Source organism: Leptonychotes weddellii, chromosome 3 (genome assembly GCF_054177405.1).
Source record: "Leptonychotes weddellii isolate Sample4059 chromosome 3, ASM5417740v2, whole genome shotgun sequence".
NCBI lineage: Eukaryota > Metazoa > Chordata > Mammalia > Carnivora > Phocidae > Leptonychotes > Leptonychotes weddellii.
The window spans coordinates 37,757,547-37,776,884 of NC_138371.1; the positions used below are offsets into that span (position 1 = coordinate 37,757,547).

Consider the following 19,338-nt stretch of genomic DNA (forward strand, 5'->3'; position numbering starts at 1 on the left):
AAAAAAAAAAAAGATATAATTCTCTAGTGACAATAAATTCCATATAATCTAAGGTTGGTTCTTGTGTTTGGTTCAATTGATATACAGTGATGAAAATACAGCATCATCGGGTTAAATTATTTTTTAAATTATTTTCCATTTACTTTTGAGTAGTCATTCCAGGAATCTGATCTGCATAATTGTACCTTTTTATTATCATTTAATATTAGGTGTTATTAAGAAAATGGACATATAAAAGAGATTAATTTAAATCTTAAATATTCTTATATATTTTTATTACTGAATTTTTAATTTTTTTATTTTTGTGTGCAGCCAGTTACTAGAGGTCTTTAAATTTCTATATGTATATGATATAAACTTATATGTATATGATATAAAATTTGTAGACAAGTCTTTCACTTTTTTATTGGCTTTATAGAACTAAACAACCCTAAGTATAGACATTAGAATTATAGTAAAATAGACCTTAAAATATTGGTGTATTAGTAGTCAGGGTTCCCCAGAGAAACAAAATCAATTGGATATGCTTGGAATTGGATCATGCTATTGTGGAAACTAAATTCCATGATCTGCCATCTGCAAGCTGGAAATGCAGGAATATGATATATGATATATATGATATAATTCAGCCTGACTCCAAAGGTGTAAGCCCTGGGAGACCCAATGATGTAAATTCTTGGCCATGGGCAGTAGAAGATGAGATATTCTAGTTCAAGCAATGGGACAAAAAAAAAAAATCTCTTTCTACCATCGTTCTACTCAGGCCCTCAATGGGTTGGGAAGGGCACAATGAGTCCACCAATTCTAATCTCATTCAGAAATACTCTCACAGACTCACATAGCAACAATATTTAATCCTGGCACCTGATGCTACTCAAGTGGACACATAAAATTAACCATCACACAAGCAACATAAAAAGTCGAAATATATAAAACCACAAAATAATTGAAAGAAATATCATACAGTTTTGACTCCTTGGACAAAAATTTATGATTCAAAATTTTAATTTTCTTTATAAAATTTCAAAGAACAAAATATGGAGAATTAAAACTAAACCACCTTAAAATCAGTTCCAGTATTTAAGGTTATACTACTTTAAAACATATTACTAAGTGAATAAATAATTCTAAAAATCTAAAAATAAGATATAGGTAGACATTTTTTTGGAATGATATTAATATTACATCTTTTGACCTATATTTGATTCTATGATAGAATATTGGTGTTGACCTACAATCCTATCTCAGAGATATGTGGGTTTGGTTCCAAACTACTGTGATAAAGTGAATCAAGTGATTTTTTTTTCATTTCCCAGTGCTTATAAAAGTTATGTTTAGGGGCACCTGGGTGGCTCAGCCGGTTAAGTGGCTGCCTTCAGCTGAGGTCATGATCCTGGGGTCCTGGGATCGAGCCCCACGTCTGGCTCCCTGCTCAGCAGAGAGCCCGCTTCTCCCTCTCCCTCTGCCTGCCACTCTGCCTATTTGTGCTCTGTCTTTCTCTGTCAAAGAAATTTTAAAAGTCTTCAAAAAAAAAAGTTATGTTTATACTATAGTGTAGTCTATTAGTCACACAGTAGCATTATATCCAAAAAATGTACATATTTTAAAAATACTTTATGACTAAAAAAATCATCTGAGCTTTCAGTTAGTCATAATCTTTTTGCTGGTGGAGGGTTTCCCTTCAATGTTGATAGTTGCTGACTCAGAAGGAGGCTGGTTGTGGAAGGATGGGGTAGTTGTGGGGTAGCTGTTGCAACTTTTAAAAAATCAGACAAAGAAGTCAGCCACATTGATTGACTCTTCCTTTCATGAACAATTTCTCTGTAGCATGCAATGCCGTAGGATAACATTTTACCCCCACTAAACTTTCAAAATTGGAGCCATTCCTCTCAAAACCTGTCATTGCTTTATCAACTAAGTTTATGTGATATTCTAAATCCCTTTTTTTGTTGCTTGTTTGACATTTCAACAATCTTCATAGCATCTTCACCAGGAGAACATGCCATCTTAAGAAACCACTTTCTTTGCTCATCCAAAAGAAGCACTTCCTCATCCTTTTGAAGTCTTATCATGAGATTGCAGCAAATCAGTGCTATCTTCAGGCTCCACTTCTAATTCTTGTTCTTTTACTATCTCCACCACAGTCGCAGTTACTTCCTCCACTGAATTCTTGAACTCCTCACAGTCATCCATGAAGGCTGGAATCAGTTTCTTCCAACCTTTTGTAAATGTTAATACTTTGACTTCATCCCATGAATCATGAATATTTTTAATGGCATCTAGAATGGTGAATCCTTTTCAGAAGGTTTTCAATTTACTTTGCACAGATTCATCAGAGGAGTCACTATCTATGGCAGCTATAGTCTTACAAAATATATTTCTGAAATATTAAGACTTGGAATTCAAAATAATTCCTTGATCCATGGGCTAGAGAATGTATGTTGTGTTAACAGGCATGAAAAACAAACAACCAAAAAATATTAATCTCATTGTATACCTCCATCAGAACTGTTGGGTGAACAGAGGCATTGTTAATGAGTGGTGATATTTGGAAAGGAATTTTTTTTCCCCCTAAGCATTAGGTCTCAAAAGTGGGTTTAAAATATTCATTAAGTGATGTTGTAAGCAGATGTGCTGTCATCCAGGCTTTCTTGTAGTCTATTTATAGAGTACAGGCAGAGTAAATTTAAGGATAATTCTTAAGGATTTTCAGAATGGCAAATGAGCATTGGCTTCAACTTAATGTCACCAGCTGCATTAACCTCTAACAAGAGAATCAGATTATCCTTTGAAACCATGCATTGACTTCTCCTATCTAGGGAAGTCCTAGATGACATATTCTTCCACCATGAGGCTGGTTTGTCTACAATGATAATTTGTTGTTTTTTGTAGTCACCTTCATTAATTATCTTGCTAAATCTTCTGGATAACTTGCTTCAGCTTCTACATCAGCAGTTGCTGCCTCACCCTTCCCATTTATGTTCTCGAGACAGCATCTGTCCTGAAACCTCATGAAGCAACCTCTGCTAGCTTCAGACTTTTCTTTCACAGCTTCCTCACCTCTCTCAGCCTTCATAGAATTGAAGTTAGAGCCTTGCTATGGATTAGGCTTTGGCTTAAGGGAATCGTGTGTCTGCTCCTTCTATCCAAACCAAAACTACTAAAACTCTGTCCATATCAGCAGTTAGACTGCTTCACATATCATTTGTGTGTTCATTGGACTAGCACTCTTAATTTCCTTCAATTACTCTTCCTTCGCCTTCACAACCTGGCTAACTGGAGCAAGAGACCTCACTTTTGGCCTGTCTCAGCTTTCATCATACTTTCCCACTAAGCTTAATCATTTCTTGCTTTTTATTTAAAGTGAGAAATGTGTGATTCTTCCTTTCCCTGGAACATTTAGAGGCCATTGTAAGGTTACTAACTGGCCTAATTTTAATTGTTGTGTGTCAGGAACAGGGAGGCCTGGGGAGAGGGTGAGAGACATGGCTGGTTGGTGGAGCAGCCAGAACACATGCAACGTTTATCAGTTAAGTTGACCATCTTGTATGGGTGTGGTTTGTGGCACCTAAGAACAACTATAATAGTAACATCAAAGATCACTGACCACAGATCATCAGAACAAATATATTAATAATGAAAAAGTTTGAAATATTGTGAGAATTACCAAAATGTGACAAGACACAATGTGAATAAACGCTGTTGGAAAAATGGTGCTGATAGACTGGCTTGAGGAGAGTTGTCACAAACCTTCAATTGGTTAAAAAAAAATCTGTGAAGTCACTAAAGTGAAGCACAATAAAATGAAATATGCCTGTATGTTATCTTTCTGTGTCTTTTAACTGATTGAGATTATATATCTATATCTTATATATGTATGTATATATGTTATTTATGTATATATAAATGATTAAGGGAGGAAAGCATTGGCTTTAGAATAATTTTAGGTTTATAGAAAAAGTAAGAGAATAGAACAGTGTTGCTGTTTCCCCTGTTAACATTTTTCAATTAGTATGGTATATTTTTCACAATTAATAAATACCAATAAATTGTTATTAAATAATGTCTATTCTTTATTTGAATTTCATTTTTCCATTCCAGGATCCCATCCAGTATGTGTATTTCATTTAGTTGTCATGTCTCCTCATACTTCTGTAGACTGTGAAAGTTTCTCAGAATTTGTTTTGGATGACTGACAGTTTTGAGGAGTACTGATTAGGTATGTTATAAAATGTTTATCAACTTTAGTTAGTCTGATATTTTTCTTGGAGTTGCACAGGAATTGTGTATTTTTGAGAGAAAGGCAACAGAGAGAAAGTTCCATTCTCATCATATCATATCAAGGTTACATGCTATCAACATGATATCACTATTAATGCTAACTTTGATCTCCTAGCTAAGGTAGGGTTTATCAGGTTTCTCCACTATAATTTTCCCTACTCCCTTGGAGTGCTATACTATTTGGAAAGAGGTTACTCTGTATAACTCAAATTGAAAGGAGGAGGAATTATGTTCCACCTCATTGGAGGGGCAGCATCTGTATAAACTATTTGCAGTTCTCTTTGGGAGGATTGTCTTTTCTTCACTTACATTTTTAATAATCCACAACTGAATGGACTCATAGATATTTACTTTATACTTTGGGTTATAATCCAATAATATTTGTTCCTCGAACCTTCCTGGTTTGGGAAATTAGGAGCTCTTTCAGTTGTTATTTGTGTCCTTCATCATACTTCTATTGTTGTTGTGTTCGTATTCTTATTTTTAATACCCTTAAATCCTGACACTACACGATGCTAAGATGATCCAAGCTCATTCTATGTATTCTCTGTCCAAGTCCTAATATCAACCATTTCTCTAAGGACCTCTGTTGGTTTTATTAGAGAAAGGTATTTGAAACTAAGATTGGTCACCAAGTGTCCTCCTTGCTACTGAGATGTCTTTGCTTCTAGGGTCTCTTGGCTGGCAGAACAAGGAAATACATGTGTGTATACTAACCTATGAATATACACATATTTATTAATATACATGTGTATCCATCTGTATATTAAGCTAAATATGAGTTTATATTGATTAGTCCAACTCTAACACACTATGACATGAATTATTCTAGCATATTCCCTTGACTGTCTATAGCCTTCCACTCCAGCAGTGATTAACCTGGCTCCCACCATTCACCATCCATTTGCTCCATCATTCTATTTCTATATATATATCTGTATAATGGTTTTGGAAATGTTAATTTGTACCTGTGGGCAAAAACTTTACGAAGTTTAGATAGTGCTCATGTAAAATTCCTCTTGCCTTTAGTCTTACACTCTATACTCTCTTCCAAAGTCACATAGGTCAGCATGTTTTCCCCTAACTTCATCCATGAAAACATTTCATAAATTTGTAATACAGGTAAAATCTTTTGTTACAGTCTGAATTCTACCTCAGATTTCCTGGCCAACTATTTTTTTTTAAGTTCTATTGATTTTTTTAAAAAAAATTGTCATGTATCTACCATTATGTATCATATATAATAATTTCATTGCCCTAAAAAATTCTATGAACTTCACCTATTCAAATCTGTTTAAAATCTGTGTAAAATCTCTAGTTTTGCCTTTTCTAGAATGTCACAGGAATGGAATCTCATAGCCTTTCAGATTGACTTCTTTCACTTAATACTATGCATTTAAAACTCATCAAGGTATCTGCATTGCCAAAACCCAATGATGGCCCAGGCCTTTATATCACCGTGTACTGTTTCATTATATGCATGCACTGTGCTTTGTTTATCTATTCACATATTGAAGAATATCTTAGTCACATTTTAGGTAATTATAAATAAACATTCTATTCATGTGCAGGTTTCTTGTGTGAACATACATTTTTCAAACTAGTTGGGTAAAAACCTTGGAGTACAATTGAATGGTAAGACCATGTTTAGGTTTATAAGAAATCCTCAAATTGTCTTCCATGGCAGCTGAGGACGCTTTTGCATTCCACCAGTAATGAATAACAGAGTTCTTTTTGCTCCATTTCCTCACTATATTGATAATAGCAGTTTTTAAAATTTTAGTTAGAATTGATGTGCAGTGTATTTCATTATAGTTTTAATTTGCAATTTTCAAATGACAAATGTTGCCCGGAATCTTTCACATATTTTATATATCATGTTTATATATTAACCTTTTATGCTGTGATAATGCTGGAGTTCGTTAACTACAAAAAGTATTTTTGTAGATTTTTGAGGGTTTTCTAAATAGGTAATCCTATCATTTATTCATAAAGTTTTATTTCCTGTTGCAAACGACAAGAATTATTTCTTTTATATGGCTGAATAATATTCCATTGTATATATATATATAACACAACCTTACTCATTCATCTATTGATGGACACTTGGGCTGCTTCCATAATTTGGTTATTATAAATAATGCTGCAGTAAACACAGGGGTGCATATATCTTTTCAAATTAGCATTTTTGTATATTTTGAATAAATACTCAGTAGTATAATTACTGAGTCATATGGTAGTTCTATTTTTATTTTATTTTTTTCAGGAATCTCCATACTGTTTTCCACAGTGGCTGTACCAGTTTGCATTTCCATCAAGAGTGTACAAGAGATCCTTTTTCTCCACATCCTCACCAACACTTGTTGTTTCTTGTGTTTTTATTTTAGCCATTCGTAGGTGTGGGGTAAGAACTCATTGTGGTTTTGATTTGCATTTTCCAGATGATTAGTGATGTTGAGCATCTTTTCATGTGTCTGTTGGTTATCTGTGTGTCTTCCTTGGAGAAATGTCTATTCATATCTTCTGTCAGACTACTTTTAATCGGATACTTTTTTTTGATGTTGAGTTTTATAAGTTCTTTATATATTTTGTAAACTAACCTTTTATTGGATATCTCATTTTCAAATATCTTCTCCCATTCCACAGGTTGCCTTTTACTTTTGTTGTTTCCTTTGTTGTGTAAAGCTTTCCATTCTGGTATGGTTCCAATAGTTTAGTTTTGCTTTTGTTTCCTTGCCTCAGGAGACCTATCTAGAAAAATGTTGCTATGGCCTGCATCAGAGAAATTACTGCCTGTGCACTCTTCTAGGATTTTTATGGTTTCAGGACTCATAGTTAGGTCCTTAATCCATTTTGAGCTTATTTTGTGTATTGTGTAAGACAGTGGTCCAGTGTCATTCTTTTGCATTCAGCTATCCAGTTTCCCAAAACCATTTGTTGAAAAGATTATCTTTTTCCCATTGCATATTCTTGACTCCTTTGTTAAAGAGTAATTGACCAAATAAACATGGGTTTATATCTGGGCTCTTTATTCTGTTTCATTGATCTATAGGTCGTGTGTGTGTGTGTGCCAGTACCATACTGTTTTGATTACTAGAGCTTTGTAGTATATCATGAAATCTGGGATTATATACTTCAGTTTTGTTCTTTTTCAAGATTGCTTTGGCTATTCGGGTTCTTTTGTGGTTCCATACAAATTTTAGGGTTATTTATATTTGTCCTGTGAGAAATGTTGGTACTTTGATAGCGATTACATTAAATCTGTACATTGCTTTGGGCAGTATGGACATTTTAACAATATTTGTTCTCTCAACCCATGAACATTTGTTTGTGTCATCTTCAATATCTTTCACCAATGCTTTATAATTTTCAGACTATAGGTCTTTCACCTCCTTGGTTAAGTTAATTCCTAGGTATTTTATTCTTTTTGGTGAAATTTTGTATGGAATTGTTTTAATTTCATTTTCTGCTACTTCATTATTAGTGTATAGAAATGCAACATTTCTGTGGATACTTATTTTGTATCCTGAGACCTTAATTAATTAATCAGTCCTAGTAGTTTTTTGGTGGAGTCTTTAGGGTTTTCTATATATAGTATCATGTCACGGAAAATAGTGAAAGTTTTACTTCTTCCTTACTGATGTGGATGCCTTTTATTTCTTTTTCTTGTCCGATTGCTGTGGCTAGGACTTCCAGTACTGTGCTGAATAAAACTGGTGAGAGTGTCTTGTTCCTGATCTTATGGGAAATGCTCTCAGTTTTCATCATTGAGGATGATGTTAGCTGTGGGTTTTTCATATATGGCCTTTATTATGTTGAGGTATGTTCCTTCTAAACCTACTTTGTTGAAGGTTCTTTTTTTTTTTTTTTGAAGGTTCTTATCATGAATGGATGTTATACCTAAATGCTTTTTCTGCATGTATTGAAATGATTGTATGCTGTTTTTTTCTCCCTTCTCTTGTTCATGTGATGTATCATGTTGATTGATTTGTGAATATTAAATCAACTTGCATCCCAGCAATGAATACCACTTGATCATGGTGAATGGTATTTTTAATGAATTGTTGGATTTGGCTTGCTAATATTTTGTGGAAGATTTTTGTATCTGTATTCATAAGACATATTGGCCTTTTTTTTTGTAGTATTTTCATCTGATTTTGGTCTCAGAGTAATGCTGGCCTCAGAATGAATTTGGAAGCTTTCTTTCCTGTTTTAATTTTTGGAAAAGTTTGAGAAATGTTTGGTAGAATTGACTTGTGAAGCCATCTGGTTGTGGACATTTTTTTTGCTGGAAATTTTTAAATTACTTATTCAATTTCATTGCTGGTAATCAATCTATTCAAATATTCTATTTCTTCCTGATTGAGTTTTGGGAGGTTGTATGTTTCTAGGAATTTATCCATTTCTTCTAGGTTGTTCAGTTTGTTCGCATATAATTTTTCATAATATTCTATTATAATCCTTTGTATTTCTGTGATGTCATTTGTTATTTCTTCTCTCTTATTTTTGATTATGTGTCCCCTCTTTTTGTGTGTGAATATTCTTCCTAAAATCAATTTATTTTAGCAAACAAAATTTATCAATTTTGTTGATCTTTTCAAAAAATCAGCTCCTGTTTTCATTGATCTGTTCTATTGATTTTTAGTTTCTATTTCATTTATTTCTGCTCTAATCTTTATTATTTCCTTCCTTATACTGGTTTTCATTTTTTTCCCCTAGCTCTTTTAGGTGTAAGTTTAGGTTGTTTGATATTTGTTTTGCTTCTTACGGTAGGCCTATATTGTTATAATATTCCCTCTTCTAAGAGCTTTTGCTTAATCCCATAGATTTTGGACCATTGTGTTTTCATTTTCATTTGTCTCCATGAAATTTTTTATTTCATGTGATTTCTCGGTTGACCCATTCACTGTTTAGTAGCATGTTATTTAACCTCCATGTATTTGTACACTTTCCAGATTTTTTTCTTCTAGTTGATTTCTAGTGTCATAGTGTTGTGTTTGGAAAAGTTCCATGGTGACTTTAATCTTTTCGCATTTGTTGAGATTGTTTCATGGAATAACGTGATCTCTTCTGGAGGATGTTCCATGTACACTTGAGAAGAATGTGTATTATTCTGTTTTAGGATGGAATGTCCTCAGTATATAAGAGATATAACTAGCCCAATGTGTCATTCAAAGTGACAGTTTCCTTGCTAATTTTCTGCTAAGATGATTGTTAAGTGGGGTGTTAAAGTCCCCTACTATTATTTTATTACTATTGATAACTTACTTTATGTTTGTTATTAGCTGCTTTATATATTTGGGTATTCTCATGTTTTCCATCTCCTCATTGAGGATCTCACTGAATCGTCCACTCTTCTCAAGTTCAGTTAATATCTTTGACCATTACTTTAAATTCTTTTTATCAGACATATTACTTATCTTTCTTTTATTTAGCTCTCACTGTGATTTTGCCCTGTTCTTTCATTTGAGACATATTTCTGTCTCCTCATTTTGTCTAACTCTCTCTGTTTCTTTCTGTTAGGAAAGTTAGCTACATCTCCTGCTCTTAAAAGTAGTGGCCTTATGAAGAAGAGGTCCTCTTGTGCCCTACAATGCAATGTTTGCCCACTCACCAGTACCCGGAGCTTTAGCCATCACCTATTTTCATTGTGTGTGTCCTGCTGTTGTGACTTAGCTGCATTTTCCTTCAGTCCAGTCATCTGTAATGTCTCTCTTTGCCTGTTTGGGCAGGGTTTTGTCCCTGTTTGGTTTATAGGCCATTCTGGGGCTACCTTGGGCTTGAGTTGGGGCAGACTGGGTATTTGCCAGAGCTGTGGTCCCACTGTGCTGGAGAGTGTTCTCCCTGTGTTGTCCCATGAGAAGCTTTCATTGGTTGGCAGAGGCTGCAGTCATACTAGTTGTCTTCCCCTAACATCTAGCTATCTTCCTCTCCCCCAAAAGGAGGAGTCTCTTTGGAGTGGTTCTGGCCCCTGTGGAACTGCTTGCACAATGCTAGACTTATGGAGCTACTTTGAATGGACTTCTGCAGAGGAAGGTTTGGATGTACCGTGTTCACAGGAGTATGAGATGGGAGGGTGCCCCATGTTAGCAAGGTGTGCTCTGGTCTGATGTGGGAAGGGACCTATAGCTGCTTTGGAGAACTTTGGAGGGAGCAGGTCTGCAGAAAATTCTAGGGGCAGGCACATGGTTAGCAAACAAAGTGGAGAGTGTTTGCACTGTTTTAGCAGGTGTCCCTTGGGGGCAGGGGAAGGAAGTGACACACACCAGTTCTCTTATTCTTGAAGAAGTCTCCTAAGGATTCCTGCCCCTCTACCACATGCTCTGAGATTAGTAAATAAATCTGCCTCCCATATACCCCAGGCCTTTCTCAAACTGCGTGTTCTATGCCTTATCCCAGGGGGCTTTTGTTATGCTATCTTTTTAAGGGCTGGCACTCAGTTTCCTATTGCCCTGTGGTTTTTTTTAAAGTTTCTGATGTTAAGCCCCACTGATTTAAGAACTTGCAAAGTTAAGCCTCTCTGGTTTTCAAAGCCAGATGTTATGGGGATTCATCTTCTCAATGCAGGTCCCCTCTGGCTGGGGTGGGGTCTGCTCGTCTCCTTTCTGTATGACTGCAGTGTCTCTCCCTCCCTTAGACAGCCTCTTGGGTCAGTTTAGTTCCAGACTGTATCCCTGTCTTTCCTACTGTTTTTTTTTTTTTTTTTAAAGATATTATTTATTTGACAGAGAGAGACACAGCGAGAGAGGGAACACAAGCGGGGGAGTAGGAGAGGGAGAAGCAGGCTTCCCGTGGAGCAGGGAGCCCGATGTGGGGCTCTATCCCAGGACCCTGAGATCATGACCTGAGCCGAAGGCAGACGCCCAATGACTGAGCCACCCAGGCGCCCCCTTCCTACTGTTTTTTGATGTGGCCTCTTCTCTAAGAATCTGTTCTGCAGTCTTTGGGTCATGTTCTGGGTTATTTATACTGATGTGGGTGTTATTTAGGGGTATCTGTGGGATGAGGCGAGTTAAGGATCCTCCTACGCTGCCATTTTTCCCACAGTTCCTGGATATATCTTTTTGAATTAGTGTTTTCTTTGTGTAAATACCCACTAGTGGAATTATTGGATCATATGGTATTTCCCTGATGAACATAGATGCAAAAAATCCTCAGAAAATATTAGTGGACAATCTCTGTCTTTAAAATGGTATGTTTAAGTAATTAGTATTTGAAATGATTGTTGTTATAGTTGAATTCATATCAACTATTTTTGTATCTCTTTTGTATATACCTGAAAGACTCCACCAAAAAATTATTAGAACTGATCCATGAATTCAGTAAAGTCAGAGGATACAAAGTCAGTGTACAGAAGCCTGTTGCAATTCTATACACCAATTATGAAACAGCAGAAAGAGAAATCAAGGAATCCCATTTACAATTGCACCAAAAACCATAAGATACCTAGGAATGAACCTAACCAAAGAGGTGAAAGATGTATACTATGAAAACTATAAAACATTGATGAAAGAAATTGAAGATGACACTCATGTGGAATTTAAGAAACAAAACAGATGAGCATAGGGGAATGGGGAAAAAGGGAGAGAAGCAAACCATAAAACTTAACTACAGAGAACAAACTGAGCACTGATGGAAGGAGGTGGTGGGGGATGGGCTAAATGGGTGATGGGTATTAAGGAGCGCACTTATGATGAACACTGGGTTTTCTAAGTAAATGATGGGTCACTAAATTCTATTCCTGAAACCAATATTACATTGTATGTTAACTAACTAGAATTTAAATAAATACTTGAAACAAAACATAAATAAAAATTTTAAGTATCTAGAACATTAAAAAAAATGTATGAATTCCTTATTCTCAACATCCTTGTCAACACTTGATATTTTTTGTCCTTTTTTTAAAGATTTTTTTAAGATTTTATTTATTTATTTGAGAGAGAGAGGGTGATAGAGAACACAAGCTGGGGGGAGAGGCAAAGAGAGAGGAAGCAGCAGAGTCCCCACTGAGCAGGGAGCCAGATGCGGGGCTTGATCCCAGGATCCTGGAATCATGACCTGGGCCAAAGGCAGACACTTAACCAGCTGAGCCACCAAGATGCCCTGTTTTCTTTGATACTAGACATTTTAATGGGTTTAAGGTGATATCTCATCGTGGTTTTGATTTGCATTTCCTGGATGATTTGTGATGTTGAGCATATTTCCATGTGTCTATTGACCATCTATATGTCGTCTTTAGAAAAATATTTGTCCAGATTCTCTGTCCATTTTGAATCAGATTATTTGTTTCTTTGGTGTTGATATAGAAGTTCTTTATATAATTTGAATATTATTAACGCCTTATCAAATACATCATTTGCAAATATTTTCTCCCATTCAGTAAGTTGCCTTTTGTTCTCTTAATGGTTTCTTTTGCTGTGCAAAAGCCTTTTCTTTTGATGTAGTTCCAATAGTTCATTTTGCTTTTGTTTGTTTTCCTTGCCTGAGGAGACATATCCATCAATATTTGGAAAGGCCAATGTCCAAGAGATTGCTGCCTATGTTTTCTTTTAGGGGTTTTATAGTTTCAGGTATCACATTTAAGTCCTGAATCCATTCTGAGTTGGTTTTTTTTTTTCCCCCCTTTGGCATGGTGTAAGAAAGTGGTCCAGTTTTTATCTTTTGCATGTAGATGTCCAGTTTTCTCTATCCCATTTATTGAAGAGACTCTTTTCCCCATTGGATATTCTGACCTTCTTTGCTATAGATTAGCTGACTGTATAAGCATGTCTTTATTTATCTGTCTGTCCTGTTCTATTGCTCTATCAATCTATTTTTGTGTGAGTACCATACTCTTTTAAATATTATAGCTTTGTAGTATATCTTGAAATCTAGGATTGTGGTACCTCTAGTTTTGTTCTTTCTCAATATTGCTTTGACTATTCAGGGTTTTTGTGATTCTATACAAAATTTAAGAATAGCGTTTTAGTTCTGTAAAAAATGCTACTGATATTTTTTATGGGGATTGCATTGAATCTGCAGATCACTTTGGATAATATGAACATTTTAACAATATTACTTTGATCTATGAGCATGAGATAGCTCCATTTGTGTCATCTTCAGTTTTTTTTTTCATCAATGTCTTTTAGTTTTCAGAATATGTTTTTAACCTCCTTGGTTAAATTTATTCCTAGGTTTCATTCTTTTTGGTACAATTGTAATTTGGATTATTTGCTTAATTTCTTTTTGTACTACTTTGTTATTAGTATATAGAAACAGATTTCTGTATATTAATTTTGTATGCTGCAACTTTACTGAATTCATTTATAACTTCTAATAGTTTTGTGGTGTTGTCTAGGATTTTCTATATGTAGTATTATGTCATCTGCAAATAATGACAATTTTACTTCTTCCTTACCAGTTTTGATGCCTTTATTTTCCTTGTCTGATTGTGGCTAGGACTCCAATTACTATTTTGAGTTAAAGTGGCGAAAGTGGACATTCTTGTCTTGTTCCTGATCTTAGAGAAAAAGCTTTCAGTGTTCCACCATTGAGTAAGAGGTTAGCTGTGGACTTTTTCCCTGTGGCTTTTATTATGTTGGGGTATATTCCATCTTAAGCCACTTTATTGAAAATTTTTATCATGAATGGACATTGTATTTTGTCCAATGCTTTTTCTGCATCTATTGAGATGATCCTATAGTTTTTATCCTTCCTCTTTAATGTATTTTATCACAATGATTAATATGTGAAAATTGAATCATTCTTGCATCCCCAGAATAAACCCCACTTGTTTGTGGGGAATAATCCTTTGAGTATATTGTTGAACTTGGCTTGCTAATATTTTATTTATTTTATTTTATTTTTTAACAGAGAGAGAGACAGCGAGAGAGGGAACACAAGCAGGGAGAGTGGGAGAGGGAGAAGCAGGCTTCCCGCTGAGCAGGGAGCCCAATGTGGGACTCGATCCCAGGACCCTGGGATCATGACCTGAGCCGAAGGCAGACACCTAACAACTGAGCCACCCAGGTGCCCGGCTTGCTAATATTTTATTTAGAATTTTTGCCTCTATGTTTATCATGAATATTGGCCTGCAGTTTTCGTTTTTATAGTGTCAACGTCTGATTGTAGATAGGGTAATTTTGGCCTTGTGAAGTGAGTTTTGAAGTTTTCTTTCCCCTTCAATTTTTTAAGTAGCTTGAAAAGAAGAGTTATTAACACTAAGTGTTTGGTAGAATTCACCTATAAACCCACCTGGTCCTGGACTTTTGTTATTGAAAGTTTTATGATTAGTGTTTCATTTTCCTTCCTATTAATGGGTCTGTTCAGATTTTTCTATTTCAGGTTTAAAAGATTGTATCTAGATATTTATTGGCATAAATTTTTCATTATATTCTCTTATGTCTATCTGTGGTGGTGTTATTTCTCTTCTTTCATTTTTATTCATTTGACCTCTCTTTTTTTATTATTTCAGAGGTAGAATTTAGTGATTCATCAGTTGCACATAACACCCAGTGCTCATTACATCAAGTGCCCTCCTTGATGTCCATCCCCCAATTATCCCTCCCCGCACCCACCTCCTGCTCAGCAACCCTGTTTGTTTCCTAAAGTTCAGCATCTCTTATGGTTGCCCCCTTGTCTTTTTTATTGATTAGTCTAGCCAAAGGTTTATCAATTTTATCTTTTCATAGAAGCAGCTTTTGGTTTAATTGAATTATTTTGTTTTTTTAATTCTATATTTCCATTCAGATATTTATTAATTTCTTCCTTCTACTAACTTTGGGCTTAGTTTATTCTTTTTTTTTCCTAGTTCCTTTAGGTGTAAGGGTAGAATTTTTAAGATTTCTCTCTTTTTCTAAGGTATGTCTGTATCGCTATAAATTTTTCTCTTAGAACTGCTTTTGATGCATGCCAAAGATTTTAGACCATTGTGTTTCCATTTTTTTTCTTTTTGTCCCCAAATATTTTTTCTTTCTTTCTGATTTCTTCATTGACCTATTGGCTATTTAGTATCATGTTGTATAGCCTCCACGTTTGTTTTTATTTCCAGGTTTTTTTTTTCTTGTAAATAATTTTTGGCTACATAATATTGTAAAAAGAGATGCTTGATAAGATTTTGATCTTTTTAAATTTGTTCAGGCTTGTGTTGTGGCCTAACATGTGATCTATACTGGATAATGTTCCATATGCACTTAAAAATAATGTGTATTCTGATGTTGGATGTAATGTTCTGCACATATCTGTTAAGCTATGTGGTCTAATGTGTCATTCTATCTGTATGATATATCCATTGATCTAAGTGTGGTGTTAATGTCCCTACCATTATTATATTACTGTCAATTTCTCCCTTTATGTCTGTTAATATTTGCCTTATGCATTTGGATGCTTCTAAATTGGGTGCATAGATAGTTACAATATTTATATCATCTTGTTGGGTTGGCCCCTTTGTCTTTATATAATGCCCTTTACAAAATGATAGTCTATTTAGTCTGAATATATATTGCTATCCCAGTTTTTTTTTTTTAGGCTTCTATTTGCACACAGTCTTTTCCATTCTTCACTTTAGCTTTAGGTCTGAAGTGGGTTCTTGGAATCAGTATACAGATCGTCTTATTTTTTATTCATGTAGTCACTGTATGTCTTTTAATTGGAACATTTAGTCCATTTACATTTAAAATAATTATTGATAGTTATGTACTTTTTCCCATTTTGTTATTTTATTTTTTATTTCAATTCCAGTTAGTTAGCATACAGTGTAATACTAGTTTCAGGTGTAGAATTTAGTAACTCATCACTTACATATAACACCCAGTTCTCATCACAAGTGCACTTCTTCTTAATCCTCATCACTCACCTCCCCTCTGGTAACCATTGGTTTGTTCTCTATAATTAACACTGTTTCTTGGATTGCCCTCCTCTCTCTTTTTTCCCCTACTTTGTTCATTTGCTTTATTTCTTAAATTCCCACATAGGAATGAAATCATATGGTAGTTGTCTTTCTCTGACTTATTTCTCTTAGCATAATATTCTCTAGCTCCATCCATATTGTTGCAAATAGAACAATTTCATTTTTTAATGGCTGAGTAATAATCCATTATATGCTGGAATTACTTGGTTTTTCATGTATCTATTATAGATTTTTGATTTGTGGTTACCATGGGGTTCATTTTTAACACCCTATGCCTATAGCAGTCTATTTTAAGTTATAATCACTAAGGTTCAAACATATTCATATTTTATATCTTTTTATTTTATATATCCCTTGACTAATGTTTATAGTTTTAATTGATTTTACTACTTTTGTGTCAACCTACATAGTGGCTTTATAAGTTTTAAATCTACTACCTTTACTATGTTTGCTTTTAGCAGTGGAATATTTTCTTTTCACAATTTTCTTCTAGTTATGGCCTTTTTTTCCAAAAATTTTATTTATTAGAGAGATACAGCGAGAGAGGGAACACAAGCAGGAGGACTGTTAGAGGGAGAAGCAGGGGGCCCGATGCAGGGCCCAATCCCAGAACCCTGGGATCATGACCTGAGTCGAAAGCAGATGCTTAACAACTGAGCCACCCAGGTGCCCCTTAAAGAAGCCTTTTTTTAAACATTTCTTGTAAAGCTGGTTTAGTGGTGATGAACTTCTTTAACTTTTGTCTGAGAAACTATCTCTTTTTCAATTGTGAGTGATAATCTTTGCCAGGTAGATTAGTCTTGGTTGTAGTTTTTTGTCCTTTCAGCACTTTTTATATATCATGCAACTCTCTTCTGGCCTGCAATGTTAATCATTATGTATATTTTGTTTGAGGCTATCTGTAATTCCTGGACCTGAGTATCTTTCTCCCCCCAAATTAGGGAGGTTTTTAGCTATTATTTCTTCAAATAAGATTTCTGCCCTCTTTTCTCCCTGTTCTCCTTCTGAGATTCCTATAATGCAAATGCTAGAAATGATATTGCAGAGGTCCTTCAACGTATTGTTTTTTGATCATTGATCCATTCTTCTGCATCCTCTAATCTTCTGTTGAATACCTCTAGTCTCTATTTTTCCTTTTACTTATTGTCTCTTTCAACTCTCTATGTTATAGTTTCTAAGTTTTCACTGAGTGCATTCACTGTCTCTCAAGTCCATTAAATATCTTTTTGACCATTACATTGAACTCTTTATCGGGCATAATGCTTATCTCCTTTTCATTTAACTCTTTTTCTGTGATTATTTTCCTGCCTTTCATTTGGGAATATTCCTCTGTCACCTCGTTTTGTCTGTTTCTATGTATTAAGTCAGCTATGTGTTCTGGTCTTTAAATTAGTAAAGTAGCCTTCTCTAGAAGAGATCTTGTGAAGTCATAGCATAATCTCTCCTGTCAGCAGAACCAGGTGCTCCAGGGGTGTCCTCTCTGTGGGCTACATGCAGTCTTCTATTGTGGCTGAGCTATGATTTCTGTGGGCACATGGGTGGGTTGCCCTTCAGCCCAGAAAGCTGCAATGACCCACTTTGCCAGCTGAGGGGGCACTGGGCAGAGTTTGCTCCATGGGTTGTTGAAAGGCTCGGTTATAGCAGTTGTGGGCTCACTGGTGGGCAGGGCTAGCCCTCAGCTTGGCTGTCTGCAATAAGCCACTATGACAGCTCCAGGAACACTGCAGGGCAGGGCTTGTTCCCTAAACAGCCAGCTATGAGGCCCAGCTACAGGAATTGCAGCAGTCTCTTTGCAATGTTTCCAGTCCTAACCATGGCTACCTACAGGGTATAGTGGGACAGGAGTCCTTTGGAGGGATGTCTGCCAAAATGGGTAGGGTGGAACCAAAGGGGAATACCAGGGCATGACATGGGGTGTTAGCAAGATAGAAAATTAGAATTGAATCCTGCAAGCATCTAGCTATTTAGTATGGGGGAGGGCACAAATAATGGTAGCTGCCATTGCTTTTGTTCCTGGAAAAATTTTCTTCAGATACTTGCCCCCCTGGCACATGTCCTAAAATTAATCAGTAGATCTTCACATGGATTCCTGGCATTTTTCAGACTGCTGCTTCTGTGCTTTCTCAGAGCAAGTTTTTTAGTGTGCTGGTTCTTTCTTTAACTCCAGGAGCTTTAAAAATCAGCTGGACTTAAATCCCTTTGATTTTCAAAGCCAGACATTTCTTTTTTAATCTATTGATGAAAAGATATGAAACATTTTAATAATTTGCACATCATCCTTGTGCAGGGGCCATGCTAATTAATCTCTGTATCATTCAAATTTTAGTATATGTGCTGCTGAAGCAAACACTACTCTGTAATTCTTAAACTTGTTTCTTTGTTGGTTGTGTTTTCCCTCACCCTGGCCTTTTCCTTCAGGATTTTGTTTCTCTTTGGCTTTCTACATTGCCAATATGATTTGCCTAGATATGGATGTTTATTTTTTTGCTTGTATTTATGATGTTGACATTCTTTTAGCTCCTTTGCTCTGTGGTTTGATGCTTGTCATTTGTTTTACAAAGTTCTCAGCTGTTTTAATTTCAAATATTTCTTCTAATTTTTCATTCTGATGTGTTATACGTTTTAATGTTCTCCTATAATTCTAGGATACTCTTTCATTCTCTTTATGTATTTCAATTTGGAAAGTTTCTATTGCTCTATGCTCAGGTCCACTTATTATTTCCTCAGGCATGTCAAGTATATTTATAAGACCATCAAAGTCATTTGTCATTTTTTTTTTCATTTCTAGCATTTACTTTTGATTCTTAGAGGTTCTTAGAGTTTATGTAACCTATCTGTTCTTGCGTGTTATTTATAGTTATTTTAAATTTCCTCTCTAATTTATACCTGTGTTATATCCTAGACTAGTTCTGATGACTGCTGGTCTCTTCAGTTTTTTTCTTGCCTTTAGGAAAACCAAACATGTTGTATTAAGGAATAGAACTTGAGGTAAATAGGTCTTTAATGTGAGAATTTATGATATTTGACTGATTACTTGGCTGTATTTAATGTCTGTGGTAGGTACCAGAGACTTTACATTCCTCAGATCCCTTATTTTTGTCTCCCTTCTGTGCTTTGGGGATTTCTATATGTTGTTGATTGAAGAGAGTTGTGTCCCCTACACCCTTGCA

The 19,338-nt window shown here is 35.3% G+C and overlaps 1 non-coding gene across 1 annotated transcript; it reads right to left on the reverse strand.

The window, feature by feature from the left end:
• Nucleotides 1-18,410: 18,410 nt before the first annotated feature.
• Nucleotides 18,411-18,518, reverse strand: LOC115942841 (U6 spliceosomal RNA). The gene has a single exon (XR_004077422.2). It is a non-coding gene; the product is annotated as a U6 spliceosomal RNA (small nuclear RNA).
• Between the last annotated feature and the right edge of the window lie 820 nt (nt 18,519-19,338).